The following is a 10,813-nucleotide window of genomic DNA, read 5'->3' on the forward strand; positions in this document are numbered from 1 at the left end:
AACACAAACTCAAGATGTTCCCTCTAGAGATGCTATACGAGGTCACATCATCAGCTCCACTGAAAGCCAAAGAATGACCTTCATGATTGAAAACTTAAAAAAAAAAAAAAAACATGGAAAAAACACAAGGAATGTTTCCAATGTTATAATAAGAATAAACATTTACATTACGTGACAAAAGTCTTATCAAATTTAGAATTAATGTAGATTAAATTGTGATTAAATTATGATACATTTTAAGAAACATAAAACCAAGCCTTTTTGAGTATAATAACAAGATACCTAATATAATTAATTCAGCACATGATTCAATACATGATTAATTATGAGAAAAGTTGATGATTATTGTTATATTATTAGTAGTAGTATTTTTACAGCCTATTTAAGCAGCTATATTATCTTTATTATTATGTTATATAATAAAGCTTGTGTAGACTGCAAAATAATAATAATAATTAGAGCAAGAAAAAGAAGCTTATACGAGACAGATGCACAGACATATACTTACTGTGCATGAAAACATGCATAATAATAATAATAATATGCAGTCTGTTTCAGCAGTTATTATTATTAGATAACGGCAAACAATAATAATAGTTATAATAATAGTAATTATTATTATTATTCAGTCTATTTAAGCAGTTCTATTATTATTATTATTATTATTATAGATGTATTAAAGCTTGTGTAAACTGCAAACCGTAATACTACTAATAATAATAATAGTTATTATTATTATTTTGCAGTCTACACAAGCTTTTGGATACAAAATCCTCTGTTTTCCAGATCTGTCACTTTAAAGCCTCGTCTAATATGACTCTCCCTCTCTCTTTCTCTCTGTCACCTTCTCTCTCTTTTCCCCTTCGTGCGTCCTTCCTGAAAGGCAGCAGTAATGTGATTTCAGTAATGTAATTTGTCTGCGTGTGTGCGTGTGTGTCAGTGTGCGGACAGTGAGGAGGAACCTGATCCAGGCTGGATGATTTATGATGTTCGTTCCACCGTTTTTCTAAAATACGTTTCTCTTCATTTATTTTTAATCTTCAGAGCGATTAGTTCTCCCTGTCACCTGCTATACAGCGTCTGAGCGGAGCGTTAATGAGAGAGCCAGAGAAAGAGGCTTAAGAGAGACAGATGCACAGACATATACTTACTGCACATGAAAACATGCAGAATAGAACGCATAGGAAATAAAGAGCAGATAGTACATTTGATTTTGTCCAGGATTTTGGGTTGAGGCCATCCAGCACTGGAGAAAGATGTCACCTCATATGACTCTGAATGAGCATTCACTCAAATCAGAGGTCAGACTCGAAGCAGCCAATTGAAATCACTCCCTGCATTTCCATGGCAACACGCTCCATATATGACTCCACTTACACGCCTTGATAGCTTTATTTCCTTTACTCATCTTTTTATTTCCTTTGATTCCTTTCACTCACTCTGTTTTACCTGCAAAGCGTGTTGTTTGACAACCAAGAGTTTTCCTCTGAATAAATTAAACTGAGATGTGTTTATGTCAAGTCGTATAAAATTCGCTTTGCAGATTGTGTCAAAGTAGCTTTACAGTGATACATAGAAAACAATGATTTTCATGTTGCAAAATTCATTAATTATGATCCAAATTCAATTTCATATATAAAGCAGGTCTACATAAAACAGTAGTGCCAATATTCAACTCCTTTTAAGTTTTGTTCTCAATAGTGCAGTCAAATCGACATTATTATTACTGAATATTAATTCAGTCATTTTAAAAGGAAAATGTATTTACTGGAATCTGCACATTGTTACGTAGTTGCTAGTTGCTAAAGTGTTGTAAATAAGATTATTTGAGTAGGTTTTACAAGAAATACAATTTCAGTCTTTCTGCATCAAAGTGTCATGTTTAATTCAGTGTGTTTAAACAGTTACTTGCTGTTTCTTTGTAATTCTTTATTAAATTTAATAGCAATTTCTAAATGAAATTGTATATATTTAATGAAATTATATATATACACATATATAAGAATATCTGCTAAATGGCATATATATATATATATATATATACACAGTATACACACACAATAATTATGATTTAAGCAGCTTTATATTTCATATAATATTAATAAATAATTTTTGAATGTTTTTTGCATTTCTTCTCATAAACCCTTCGAAATTGGCCCCATTTACTTCTAGTGCCTCATTATAATGCTGATTTTATCTTTTTAAGTAATTCATTTTTTATGGTAGTGCTAGTGGCATATATTTTGTAGTAATCAACATCTGTCGATTAAGCTTAACTTGTGTTTAATACACTCACACTCTCAGAAAAAAAGGTACAAAAGCTGTCACTGGGGCGGTACCTTTTCAAAAGGTACACTTTTGTACCTTTTAAGTACTAATATGTACACTTTAGGTACTAATATGTACCTTTAAGGTACCAATATGGACTCTTTAGGTACAAAGGTGTGCCTTTTGAAAAGGTACCGCCCCAGTGACAACTTTTGTACCTTTTTTTCTGAGAGTGCACAGTTTCTTTCGAAAATATCCAAATCTAGTTTATTTGGGGTTTTATGTGACATTTAGATTTTTTTGTCACCCAATGAAATGGTGAACTGCTTTCTGGCCACTCTCAGTCTCTTTCTCTCTAATCGGCCCTTCATTCAGCGGCCGCTGAGCTTTAAATAAAGAGCTGATCAGATCATAGGATGAGGTCAGTGGGACAGAGCGGAGGGAGGTGGGGGCTCGTCTGTATTGATCTGCTGTCTGTTAGACTTGTTCTGCCGTCTAAACATTATTGATTGCACTGTCCTCGAACACAAGCTCCCTGTTCAATTTTCATTTGAAAGCTATCTGTTCCTCTTTAGAAAGGCTTTAGTCCACTTGTAAGTCAATACACATGAAAGAAAAAGATAGTAACACATTGTTTTACATCATTTGCTGCATATATGTGTCTCTATGTGTGAGTATATCTGTCTGAGCTTCAAAGAGAGTCGATGAATATGTTTTAAAAGAGCACTGAAGCCATAAGCCATTTAATTGTTATTATGTAATTATTGAACCAGTCAAATATATGTATTTGTACAATATAGAAGGGTTGTCATCTATTTAATATAAATAAAAATTATATGAAATAATTATAATATATGATCTATGATATAAATTATATAAAATGAAATAATATATGGAATATAAATTATAATATATGAAATAATTATTATATTAATTTTAATATTATAGCCTCTGTGGCTAGCAATATTTTAGATGGTATTATTGCAGTCACCCTCTGCTGGTACAAACACTTAACTGCACTTTTTTGTCTCCGCAAAACACTTCAAATATCAAAGCTAAAAAAGCTGTGAAATTGCAAACCAGCAAGCAATAAATAAATTACAAAATTAAAAATAAATAAATAAATAAATCCCAACAAATAATATTCTTATATACTTTATTTATTAGATATATATACATAAAGTTACAGCCAGGTCTATTTTTTTTTTTACTTTATGTTAATGTAAATTAATAAGGCCCTATAAATAAATTTAGAAAATAAAATGTATTATGATTCATTATTAATTTATTGATTAATTATCATATTACATTACAACATATTTTCAAATAAAGGGATGAAATGAAATTCGTGATAGACTTTTCTTTGCTTACTGATTATTGGCAAATAAATGGATGAATACCCAAATGTAAGCTTTTAAACTTATGTTTTATAAAATCTACTTAAGTCAAAGGTCATCGTGTGTCTGTACAGCAGGAGAGAGAAACTTACAGAGATAATTATAGAAAATGTTTTTGAAAAGTCTATTTCTCTTCCTAAAAATGCTTCTGATGGATTCATATGTTTGGATTAACACGTGCCACACCGAGGGGGAGGAGCAGCTGCAAAATGCTCGATCAGGATCAATGTTCCCTCTAATTTTTTTTTCTTGCTGAGCATAACTTTTCTCGGACATTTCGGCCACCTGAGTAAAACATTCTTTATACCAGACTTGTACAGCGCGCGCACAAAAAAAGTGTGTAACTTTTAACTTTAAAGTCCGCATGAAATCAAAATTGACTTTATTTACTTTACTAGCGCACATTGCTAGTCTTGATGTGAACACATTTCAGGATTCTTACAGTGTTTTTTCAAAATAGAAATGTTGTGTTACAATATACACTACTATTCAAAAGTCAGTATTTTATTAATTTTTTTAAAGAAATTAATACTTTTATTCAGCAAGAGTGTGTTAAATGGATAAAAAGTGATAGTAAAGACTTATAATTTTAGAAAAGATTTATATTTTGAATAAATGCTGTTCTTTTTATTAATCAAAGAATCAAAGAAAAAAGTATCACAGGTTCCAAAAAAAAAAAAAATATTAAGCAGCACAAAAGTTTCAACACTGATAATAAATCAGCATATTAGAATGATTTCTGAAGGATCATGTGACCCTTTATACTGGCGTAATGGCTGATGGAAATTCAGCATTGCATTACAGAAATAAATTATATTTTAAAGTATCACTGATAATCAGCATATTAGAATGATTTCTGAAGGATCATGTGACACTTTATACTGGAGTAATGATGTTGAAAATTCAGCTTTGCTTCACGGGAATAAATTATATTTTAAAGTATATTAATTATGCCTTAAAGCAAGACACTACAGGTGAGTAGGGTAAAAATTTTTTTACTAATATAGATATTGCCATACTTTCCCCAGTTTATTAATCACAGTAAATTAAGATAATTGTGTTACAATTGTTCTGAAAAATTATGTTTAATTATGCAAATGATGCATTTCTGAAATGTTATGTTTAAATATGCAAACGAGGCCTGTGTCTAATTAAATATGAACTAATTTGCATACATTTCCTGAACAGAAACCTGCATATTGGATAAAGCAGAGATGGTTTTGGATATCTCTTTTTATCATCCCACAAATCAGAAAATAATGTCAACAGCCAGAAAAAAATACATTTCATCATGTTTTAGGCTTGAACCCCTCCGTAAAACCTTCATAATTTAGATAGGAATAAAACTGTAAAGTCTGTTGTATGCTTTAATGATATGTTAAAGCAGTTAGTTTTAGTTTCAGTTAACTAATAACTCTAGTTATACTTTAACGTTAATATACTAATTAATATCACTATTTTTATAATCTATCTTATCTATCGTATCTATGCTTATTCTATGCTGAAATGTGTATCACGTGTCATATAAAACAATATTTGGATAATAATTTGAATTTACTAGGATGAATTTGTTTTATTATTAACTAACCATCAGAAAGTACTGTCTTTATGTAACCTTAGTTTCCATTCACACAGAGTGCATTTTTCTTGAGACTTGAGACACGTTTTTGAAAGTTTAACTTATTTAAACATGAGCGCTGTGGGGGTTTTTTAAACGTTGTGTCATGTGCAAGACACTGCAAGAGATGCAAGGTGTAATTGTAACGGTCAAAAACTACCGTCTAACGAGTTCACATAATGTAGAAAAGCAATAGAAAAGTAGTGCAGCTGGATGCAAAAATTGTGTTCTGAGTGAACGGTCCCTAAGACTGTATGTTGCCATTTTAAATGATCAAAGTGCTTTTGTGATGTGGTATTGACAGATTGACTGGACCGTGAACATTCGGAAATCATGGTACTTCAGTGAGGAAGGAGCTCTGGCCCGTCTTGAGGCCTTCCTGCGAGATATAATAATAATTAATATAGCAGCATTACAAGCCGATCCATCATTTTGCGTTCATCAATTGACTTCACTGTAGGTGTGTACCGTTATGAGAAGGAGTCAAGTCGTGCGGATGAGCACAACACCAGCTCTCTATCTCCATATTTGCACTTTGGACAGCTGAGTGCACGCAGCCTATTATGGGACCTCCCAAATTCCAGCGCAAACTGGCCTGGAGGGACCTGGCGTACTGGCAGCTGTGCCTTTTCCCAAACCTGCCCTGGGAGTCCCTCAGGCCACCATACAAGGCAAGATTCATATTTATAGAACCGTCCTGCTTCATATTTGCTGACTGAAATCCAATATTGGTTTCTTAATAATTTAGGGGTGCTGATTTAAAAAATAGTGCCTGTTTTACACATCACACTTTCTCACAAAATGTGATGCATTTCATAATATTTTTGCTTTCGAAAACCATTTGTAAGGTGAAGAAGTCTTGTATTATCCCTTAATCAGCAGAAAAACCACAAAGACATGATTCCAATAAGAATGGGATTTTGGCTTCAAACCATGTTACTTGCTGAGGAGAGAAGTGCTATTACTTGATCAGATTTATGATTTTTGCCTGTCGGATAATAAAACAGGCACCCACAACATCCTAGAAACTTAGCGGCATCAGAAAATGTATCAATTTAGTTATGCAATTATTGTTACAAGTTACATTTGCAATTACATTTGCATACTCCCATGTGCAGGCTCTGCGTTGGAGTTCAGACCCTGTCCATCTGAAGGCATGGCAGCGTGGAAGGACAGGATACCCGCTGGAAGATGCGGCAATGAGACAGCTGTGGCAAACTGGCTGGATGAACATGAGACACGTGGTGGCCTCCTTCCTCATCGCTTATCTGCATATTCCCTGGCAGGAAGGATACCGCTGGTTTCAAGTGAGACATGCAGAAGACACTAAATCCTTACAAAAATAAGTTTGTATCTCACAATTCGGAGTTTTTCCTTATAATTGTAAGTTTATGTCTTGTAATTTCATTTATTATTTCTGAGAAAAATCACAATTGCGAGATGTGATCTTTTAATAATGAGAAAAGTCACAATTGCAGTCAGAATTTTGAGAAAAAAAGTCTTAATTGCAAGATGTAAATGAGTTTATAACTTGCTGTTTTGTGATTATAAACTTGCAATTCAGAGATATAAACGCAATTCTGAGAAAATAAGTCAAAACTGTGAGGAAAAAATGTCAGAATTGTGAGATAAAAGTTGTAATCATTTTTTATATTTTAATTTTTTGGGCCAAAATAAGCTTTCATAATAATGCGATGCTACAGCTACTGCAAAACCTCTAACCATGGGTGCTTTCACACCGGAGGAACCTTTTCATAGTTCCTAGAACTATTGGTGGAAGTTCCCGGTTTTTGGTGTGTTCACACCGTAGGAACATATTTAGTTCTAGGAACTTCGTTTGGAGGAACTAAATTAGCTCCTACTTCAGAGTAGGGTCTAAAACAGTTCTATAGGAACTACCAGGGACGTATGTCTACACTGATTGGCCAAACGCATACAAAACACCGGCTACCCGGCATTTTTAAAAAGCCTTATAAAAATCATAGAGCGTAAAAAAAAAAGTGTAATATTTTTCCACATTAAATAATCCAATAGCTCTCACTTGGGAGTAGGCTATTTTGACTTTTTATCCAGTAAGAAACCACCTAGCAACCAGCCAAAGTACCCTAGAAACCAAATAGCAACACCCTGGCAACCATCTGCAACACAGAAGCATTGTGCCACCGAGTTCATCATTCAGACACTGGCTTTCTGGTTTGTTGATAGAGAATGTGTCGACTTTATCAGAAATGACCTGTAATGATGACCATCCAACATGGCATCTCAACACTCTTTCTCCATTTTGCAGGACACGCTGGTAGATGCTGATGTTGCCATAGATGCCATGATGTGGTAGAATGGAGGAATGTGTGGACTGGATCACTGGAACTTCGTAATGCACCCTGTTGATGCAGCGCTGACCTGTGACCCCTATGGCATCTTTGTGCGACAGTGGTGTCCTGAACTGAAAGCACTTCCTGATAACCTCATCCATAAGCCCTGGAAGTGCCCAGCATCAATGCTGCGTAGAGCAGGTTTGTTACACTACATAATATGTTCATGGTTATCGTGGACTGAAACAGATTAAATGAGATACACTGCTAATATCACATGCAAATGCTTCAAGGTCATTTTAGAGTTTCATATTTGTAGTGGTCAAATAACTGAAAATGCACAAGAATCCAGCAAAAATGCTGGTTAATTTCCAATTAAGGGTTCGTTGATATACCGATAAACCGGTAGAAATTTGACAACCATTTCTATGTGCCATTGCAGTGTGGCACCGTTACAATTTTTTTCTTTTCATGCTTATTAAGCTCTGCCCATTTGAACAGTCAAGTGATTTTTAGCAGTTTTGGCTTGATAACACACAAAAGACAATTCAGCTAGCACACTGTTCTAAGACGGTTTTCTGTGTGCACATGTACATAAAGTCGCTGGTGAATAGATAGCATGTGAATACAGAGTTGTTGTTGTTTTTTGCATTTTATTGCAGTTAAAAGGTGATGAATATGTTTAAAAAGTCCTTTAAAAATGATTTTAAGCGTGCAAATAGACACAGAAGAGAACTGTGTTCACACACTGTTTTGAAGGACACCCAAGTGCAAGCACTTAAAGCCCCCTGACAGTATGCGAGTACTGAATTGCAGTCTTTTTTCACAATTTATTGCACTAAATCGGACAATTACAATTCAATTTTGTCTTGGTGACTTGGTGTGTATTCACTAACACAGTAGATTACACATAACGTTATCTTATTTCCAGCAAAAATAACTATTGTCAAATAAATTACTCATATTGCAATATAGGATTTTGGTTATATTATCCACCAGTATTCCCAATAAAATCAAGTTCCATACCTTTTTTTATCACTTGGAAAGACATCACATTATGGAGATAAAATGGGTTGGCTTTAATTAAAAACTAAATCACAATTATCTCATCTATCGCTTTCTGTTCACAGGTGTGGTTTTAGGCAGCAACTACCCAGAGCGGATCATTATTGACCTTGATGAGCGACGTGCACAGTCTCTACAGGATGTTGCGTCAGTGAGAAGGCATTTTTGGGAGTTTGTAGACCAGCGATCAGGCTGTGACATGGTACCTGTTCCTGCAAGGCTGGTGCAGGAAGCTCTGGGCAGTATGGAGGATGTTGTGAGTCGTGAAGGAACTGGGTTTCTCCTCCCAGTAATCACCCGCATGGAGTTTAAACACCACTCAGAGGATCCAGACAGGCAAGATAACCCGTATAGACTGGTGTCTTCTGGAGGGTTTGCCTCAACCCACAGTCTTGCGCGGCCGGGCCAGACGTACCCCAACCAGAGACAGGTGTCACTGTTCCCCACAGATAACAGACTGACATGTCAAGGCTGGAATACACTACAAGACTTTGCACAGATTTGCAGGATGAGGCAACTCCAGTCAGTCAGTCTGCACATTTTCGGTTGTCGGAGTTGATTTCGCACATATTCATGTGGTGTATTATTGGCACAGACTCAAGATTTTTTAGCTTCAGACTTTGATCTAGGCTGAGGAAATCAAGCACGTTTGATATTTTGAGCCAGATTTAAAAACCCATTAGCTGCGTCTGAAATCGCATACTAGTCTATAGGTACTACAATTGGTTTGACATTTACTTCACAAGCTCTGAAAAAGTATGTTGTATATAGAATATGGGTGGTATGAATCCCCCATGTTGTCATTGTCACATGACCTACCAGTGTCAGCTGGGTCGCTTCACTGCCATTCACAAATCCTCTCCTGTGGCCTCATGGGATACTAAAGTGTCCATCAGATGTGCACTCCACAATGGCTGCATTCCACTTTGCTTTTAGACACACACTTCCCTAAGCATGTTGTCCAATTTTTATCTTTAACTGATTAATAACTAAATCTGCTCAGAATTTAAGTTGTGTAGTGTATTCCATCCCTTAGTGCCTTTAACTTTAACAAACATTTTACAGACTTTGGTAAAAAAGGATGTAATACAAATAACTTGTATAAGACAGTATTTTGTAATTAGATGGTTTTTTATTATTGCTTATGTGTTTATATAATGTCTCATTACTTTTCAAAGTTATCAGACTTAAGGTTTTTACCTGGTAGATATGAGTCAAAAATCTTATTCTTTTATTACATCTAGAGGTCAGAATAACAGACTTTGGACACTATTTTGACTTTTAAGCAGCTATGTTTGGAAGCAAGTATGGTCAGTTTTTCATGTTGACTATAAATGCAGCATGAGTAAATTTCTTCTCTTGTACAAACAAACACATCCATCATGGTGTTGGAAATTTTACATATTTATGACTCAAGTTTTGTTTTCTTTAATGGTACTTTATAAAATAACTTAAAATAATTCATTTGCAGACATTGGGTTCATTTTGTAAATTAGAGGCACATTTGGCATCAAAAAGCAAGATGTCTAAAATAGTTTAAATATTGGTTTAATGTTGTTAATTAATGTTAAACACTTTAACTCAGTTATGAGTCCTCAAAACTAACATTTCACCAGGTTTCATAGCTGTCATCAGACTGGACATTGGGTGTCATTCGTACTTCCACATTTTATTTGTAGCTTATTCAGAGCAATGACAAACTTTTTCAGGAACAGTGTAACATCTACAAAAGAGATGAAACCATTACATAGGCTGTGTCTCTGTGGCTACATACAGTAACTGGCTCAATCCAACCAGGTATGCTTGTTGTTTTTCAAGCGAAGTGCATAATGTTGTGTCCATGTGGTCCCCTCCAGTGGCTGGGTATGGGTGGATGGGAAAATGTAATTTAGGAGAACATCTAAACTAAATCAACTACTATAAACATTCCTAAATTGATTGTTTTTAAATTCTCCCCTATATGCAACATGCCAGCAGCATACTCTAGTCCTCTATAGATTTGATGTATCTCTCATAAGCAGCTTCATCCATCAGTCCATCCAATTCCTCAGGAACAGATACGGTCATCTTCATCAGCCAGCCTGTGAACAAAACACACACATTTTTTTTTAAATAACTTTCTTAAATCTGATCACAAGACTTAAATGTACTCA

The 10,813-nt window shown here is 34.7% G+C and overlaps 1 pseudogene; it reads left to right on the plus strand.

Annotated features, from left to right (window-relative positions):
- The first annotated feature begins 1,256 nt into the window (after nt 1-1,256).
- Nucleotides 1,257-9,121, plus strand: LOC107705765 (deoxyribodipyrimidine photo-lyase-like; annotated as a pseudogene).
- The last annotated feature ends 1,692 nt before the right edge of the window (nt 9,122-10,813 follow it).

Source organism: Sinocyclocheilus rhinocerous, unplaced genomic scaffold (assembly GCF_001515625.1).
Source record: "Sinocyclocheilus rhinocerous isolate Xijiao unplaced genomic scaffold, SAMN03320098_v1.1 scaffold834, whole genome shotgun sequence".
NCBI lineage: Eukaryota > Metazoa > Chordata > Actinopteri > Cypriniformes > Cyprinidae > Sinocyclocheilus > Sinocyclocheilus rhinocerous.